The sequence below is a fragment of the Pectinophora gossypiella genome, unplaced genomic scaffold (assembly GCF_024362695.1).
Source record: "Pectinophora gossypiella unplaced genomic scaffold, ilPecGoss1.1 Pgos_79, whole genome shotgun sequence".
NCBI lineage: Eukaryota > Metazoa > Arthropoda > Insecta > Lepidoptera > Gelechiidae > Pectinophora > Pectinophora gossypiella.
The window spans coordinates 39,945-46,537 of record NW_026063289.1 but is presented as its reverse complement, the minus strand read 5'-3'; the positions used below and the strand labels follow the sequence as shown (position 1 = coordinate 46,537).

General features: G+C 37.4%; 1 long non-coding RNA gene across 1 annotated transcript; it reads left to right on the top strand.

Moving 5' to 3' along the window:
- Positions 1–4,705: 4,705 nt before the first annotated feature.
- On the top strand, positions 4,706–6,391 carry LOC126381671 (uncharacterized). The gene is made up of 3 exons (XR_007568915.1): positions 4,706–4,849; positions 5,272–5,397; positions 6,264–6,391. It is a non-coding gene; the product is annotated as an uncharacterized LOC126381671 (long non-coding RNA).
- The last annotated feature ends 202 nt before the right edge of the window (positions 6,392–6,593 follow it).

Genomic DNA, 6,593 nt, shown 5'->3' with positions numbered 1-6,593 from the left:
TATTAGTAGGACAGTCCTTCACCGAACAGAAGCAGGTGCTGGTATTCAAGAATGCCAACGAATTGAGGTTTTATTATGATGATGAATTCCCTTTTGCTAACGGTGGTAGTGGTGATACTGCGAGTGTAAAGGTCGTCTCCGCTTCATGCGCAAGATTGAGTGGAGAGGCGATTATCAGAGCTCGTACTGATGTTGTGATTAATTGATATGTTAGGCTTAGCGGAAGAGTCGTGGGGAAGCCAAACCGAGAATTCACGATAGCCGGCGGGTTATACAAAGTAGAGGAAGGTCAGCTCTTTGTTCATATTACCCCATTGTCAGCTTTTGTTATATTGATGAAGGTGATATTATAGGTAGATGAAATAGAGTTCAGATTGTCAATCATATTTGTACATCACCCACAGACCTCGTTGGCGAGCATTTAGGTATAGAACCTAAAGATGTTAACTTTAGCAAAAACGCTTGAAGAGCCACATAAACGACGTCTATTTTAACATTTTGAACGAATACAAGCATTGCTTCGCGCAATCATTAGAGGAGTTGGGATGTACAAATATGACTGAAATGAAAATTGAATTGAATATTGAGCGTCCTGTGGTTTACCGGCCTTACATATTGTCGCACAAGGAACGACAACAAGTAAGAGAAATGGTTGGTGAGATGATGAATGCGGGGATTGTACGAGAAATTGTATCGGAATATGCGAGTCCAATTATGTTGGTTCGTAAGAAGGACGGTAAACAAAGGCTCTGTGTTGGTTATAGGTTTCTGAATTCAATGACAGTTAAGATAAGGTACCTGATGGCAGTGATTGAAGACGAGATTGCTCGATTAGTGGGGCAGGCCTACTTTATAACTTTGGATCTGGCATCTGGATACTACCAGGTGCCTATTGCAGAAGAATCGAAACCCTTAACTTCCTTTATCACCCCAGACGACCAATATGAATTTAATCGTATGCCGTTTGGGTTGGCTAACGAACCAGCTGTATTTCAAAGGCTGATGAATAAGGTATTGGTTTCCGCTAGGTTCTCAGAAGCTACTGCTTACATCGATGACGTATTAACTTACGAAAAGGATGTAGAAGAGTGTTTGGATAGGTAAGAAAGGGTTTTACAGTTGATAGAAAAGGCAAGCCTAACTCTGAATTTGGCAAAATGTAATTTCTTACAGCAGAATTATTAACTATTTGGGTTATGATATTAGCGCTACTAGGGTGCGGCCGGCTGACAAAAAGACACAGTCAGTGTTTGATGTTCCTCGTCCCACCAGTCCACATTCCGTCCGCCAATTTCTGGGACTAGTAGGATATTTTCGGAAAATTTATAAGGAATTACGCGTCTTTATCACATCCGTTGAATAAGTTGCTCAAGAAGGATGTGGAATGGTGTTGGACTGAGGAACAAGAAGCCGCATTTGTTGATCTCAAGAGTAGTCTGATAGATAGGCCAATCTTAGCCATTTACGACCCGACCGCCGAAACACAGTTGCACACTGACGCCAGTGAAGTGGGCGTCAGTGGAATATTGATGCAGCGACGTAATGGAAACGACACCTACCATCCCGTAGCGTACTATAGTCGCCAGACATCTCCAGAAGAGAAAAGGTTTATAAACTTGAGACTCTTGCTATAGGTAGTAAGTTCGCTCAAAAGTTTCGGGTTTATCTTCTGGGTCAGAATTTCAAAATCATGACCGATTGTAGTGCGTTGCGCTCCATGCTTTCCAAACGCGATTTGGTTAGACGTATTGCCCGCTGGTGGCTGTTTTTGCTTTTTGAATATCGTGCTGGCACGAAAATGTCGCACGTGGACCTTCTATTTCGGAACCCAATTGAGGATCTTAGTTCAATGGAAATTGACGCTGGTCTTTACCCGACGGTTATGTCAATCAATGAGGGGGACAGGTTGTAGACTCTTCAATTAGGTGATAGTGAACTGGGTCGCATTCGGGAATTTCTTACCACTGATATTGTTGCAGATGGGTCAAAGTACATAACAGAAAACTAATTCAAATGAGGGCCTATTCCACGTAAACGAAAAGTCGAGGTGCCTTTTCACACCCTGTACATCAATCACCTTGGACCTTTTTGTGCGATCAAAGAGAGGAAAACTCTTACCTATTGGTAGTCGTAGATGCCTTTACGAAATCTAAATTTATCAGGCCAGTCAGAAATACCAAAAACAGTTACAACAACGCGAGAATTAGAAGATATTTTCTATACATTCAGAAACCCAGATCGAATGATTAGCGACCGCAGTACTTGCTTCACATCGTACGTGTTCAAACGTTTTGCTCGGATAAAGGTATTAGACACGTGTTGAACGCAGTTGCAAGTCCTAGGTCCAATGGACAAGTAGAGCAGTGTAATCGCACGATGTTAGGGTCGTTAACTGCGCAAAATCTTAATTTTGACAAGAACGTCTGGGATGACAAGATAGGTAGAGTCCAATGGGGCATGAACAACACCCGTCGGAAGACAACGGGACGGACTGAGGTAATGTTTGGACTTCAGATGGATGCGGAAATTAATCCTATGTTGAACGAAATAGTATGCGAAACGCAAAATTATACTTTATTGTCAGTTCGGGAATCCCTTAAAGATGTAAAAATTGACGATTCAAAGTGTAACAATGTTACCTACTGAATAAACATATTTTTGAGTTTGAATTTGTTGGGATTGATGACTACTTCATTTAACAAATCGAATGTCACCCTGGATTCACGTTAATGATGATAAAGAAAGTAGTGATGAAGATGACTGATTGTGTCATTATTATATACAATCAAAAGAAAGTAAGTAGAGGTACTGTTTGTTGGATGAAACTGTAAGATGTGTATTTAGTAATAGCTTGAGAAGGAGGGCTCATAGCTATTTAGTTAAGGTGACTTTCAATTTTGTGAGGAGGGTTTGTATACGATGGTTACAAGTGTGAGAAAGAAGGTTCACACTCAATTGCTTTGCAATAGTTCGTGAGAAAGAAGGGTTTGCGAACTATTGCCAACTTGAATAGCTTTATAATGTTATGATTATTTTAATTATCGTATATAAGAAGGAAGGGTTTGTATACGATAGTTACAAGTGTGAGAAAGAAGGTTCACACTCAATTGCTTTGCAATAGTTCGTGAGAAAGAAGGGTTTGCGAACTATTACCAACTTGAATAGCTTTATAATATTATGATTATTTTAATTATCGTATATAAGAAGGAAGGGTTTGTATACGATAGTTACAAGTGTGAGAAAGAAGGTTCACACTCAATTGCTTTGCAATAGTTCGTGAGAAAGAAAGGTTTGCGAACTATTGCCAACTTGAATAGCTTTGTAATATTATGATTATTTTAATTATCGTATATAAGAAGGAAAGGTTTGTATACGATAGTTACAAGTGTGAGAAAGAAGGTTCACACTCAATTGCTTTGCAATGGTTCGTGAGAAGGAAGGGTTTGCGAACTATTGACAACTTGAGTAGCTTTATATTATGATTATTTTAATTATCGTATATAAGAAGGAAGGTTTGTATACGATAATTACAAGTGTGAGAAAGAAGGTTCACACTCAATTGCTTTGCAATGGTTCGTGAGAAGGAAGGGTTTGCGAACTATTGACAACTTGAATAGCTTTAATGATTAGAAAGAAGAGCTGATGTTTCACCCCGTAAATGTGATTATATGTCGTTGTACTTTTAGATTTTAAGTGAAGCTTTGTAACTGTTCTCGATGAGTGTGGAATCACTTGGCCCGCCGAATGTTAGGTTTGAACATTAGACGTTTTGTCTACGTGCATGAGGACATGCACGACGTCAGGATGGACGAATGTTAGGTTTTCTGTAATTTTGTGCGAATTTGTGTTGCCTTCATATGGCAACACTAGGAGAAAGGGTATAAAAAGGCGTGTTTGTCTTTCATTGGGGCTTTTTTGATTCGAGCACGCATCGAAGGCAGACGTACCATTTTGAACACGTGTACACTTGTGTTTGAGCACGCGTGCGTTTTGGAAATTTAGAGTAAGTAACCAATATACTTATTATTTATTATTTCAATGGTTGTTTTATTTATAGAGCATGTACCTGAGGCAGCTTTATGTATATCCAGGTATCCGTATGTTAGTTAATGATCATGTTACCGTGGTCTTATTACAATTACTATTACGTTATTTCATTTAACTTCATTTTTCGATGACATATTTTACACTATACTCTTCGTAAATATGAATACAATTCTTTTAAAGGCAATAATTTGAATCATTTGTCGTGTTATTCTAATTACCTACAAATATATACTACTTATTAATGTCCTAAATAAATATACTTAGTTATCACTAGCGTAAATCCCTACGTTTTATTTGGTTGCTGTACTTACGCCGCGCCGGCGATATTAGAGAGGTATTACATCTATCCACCAATTTTTTGTCAATCTCGACTTTTTATTCAACCAAAAATCGACCCTATTATTACTGTACTGTGATCGTTATTTGTAGGGTCGTATGCTGATCGTGGTTTTATCACGGTAAAACAAAGATCACCCATAGACAAAATTATTGCCGACGAAGTTTATAAAAAAACGACCTTATTAATATTTCACTGTGATCGTTATTTGTAGAGTGAAAGCTGATTGTCTATTTGTGATCGTGGTTTTACCACGGTATTCCGTCAGTCAGCATACGACCCTACAAATAACGATCGCATTGTAGTAATAAATAAGGTCGATTTTTGTTAGAATGTTGGATAGATGTAATAATTATCTCTCTATTTAATTTGTTCATGGTGGCTACTCGAAGCGTGCATATCTTTGTGTGGAAGTAAAAAACCCAAGGATTATACGTATGCTCAACTTGGACAAAATCAAAGATGGTGAGTAATTATTTACTTATAAATAGACTAGCTAGATTTTAGGTAAGTACCTATTACCTTACCTACTTAGTATATTACTATTTATTAGACTATTAATATTATAAATATTTTGTTTTGTAAGGTTTACACAGAAGCATCAACTGTAGTATTTCGGCGTGGTTGTGAATAATCTACCTAGTTATATAAGTTAACTTTTGCAAAAACACCCTTGATTTTGTTGTTATTTGTTCGCTTGACTTTGATATGCATTTTATTATTAACGCATTGGTACTAACCTTCTATTTAATACCTAAATAACGATAAAATATCTAGGTTTGTGTCTAATTATTAGGGTGATTTGGTAATGGGTCCTTTTTATTTCTTAACGTCCATTATGTACCTACCTACAAACAATGTATTTAAACCATTGTTACAATTAACAGATTCCACTAATACTGCAACCCAATCCAGTACAACCCAGTGGAAGAATGACCAGAAATGCAAAAATATTTCAAGAAACTATGGGATATTTTCTCGTCGTAGTCAACATGAGACACATTCTCTTCAAGGTTCGTATGTACCTATCCGTATCCTACTAAAGTCGAGTAAACTTCTCCTTCTCTCGTGTGGGTTGAGACAATTGACTGACCTCATCTACCTTGGTATCAGGGTTACTACGGAGCCGCCATAGGTCCTTGACATGCCTCATGTAACGACGACACACCTGCATACTTATTTAAGCCGCAACCGACTGCCTAACATGCCCTCCGACGCACAGATCATCTTACTTTTGGGCAATCCGGTAACCAGACTGCAATGTCCTAGTGATCTCGCCGCTCGGCTGCGTTATGGGTGTCACTTTGAGTACTTATGTATGTCGGTAATTAAGAAATAGTACTAATTTTAAAATTAATATTAGTACCATTTCTGATTTACGACTTGGCCGGGAAGATAAGCAGCTGAAAACGTTCCATGTTTTGTATGCCGGAATATCCTTTCAGTATTTGTATTCTAGATTGATATAGGTATTTACCTACTAACCTGGAAGCGGCGCGTGGTAAAGTTTCTCTGAAATAGTCAGTGCCTGTGTATTTGTGGTATAATTATTCTGTTATTTTCCTCTTATCATAACAACCACAAATATTTTTGATTTGCTTAATGTAGTTTTTTCTAGAGTTATCTCTTATGCAAACCAACTGGCTTTTATGGGGTTTTAGCCAAGTTGCAAACGATTAAGTACGTAAAACGACAGTGACAGTGATTTGAGAGATTGACATGTAATCACATACATTTTTATCACTGACACTGTCGCTTTTTTGGATACGTTGGAAAATTGGCTCATCTCTAAGCTTACTATAATAGGTATTAATGGTTATTTTTCTTTTTAGTAATTTATTATCATACTTAATAGTTTTTTATATTTTGTCATTTGCAGGTTCTACCGAAAAGCAAAGAGGGGGTGATCGGAAAGGAGCAAAATGTTCAAGAAAACTCTTAATGACTAACTAAAAATGAAGGTTTTTCTAATAAAGGCAAGTGCCAAAATGTACCGTATAAATATATTTTGTGTCTATCTATTACTTTATTGCACTTAACAACTAGTTACATCACAAACAAGAAATGGACGTTGTGATTATGCATATAATAATTAATAAACGTTTTAAAATTCAAAGTTAGATTTTAATTACAAATATAAATAACTCCCTGATTGATTGATTGAAAACTGAAAACGCATGCGGGTCAAACGGCTTTCGGCACAGCTAGT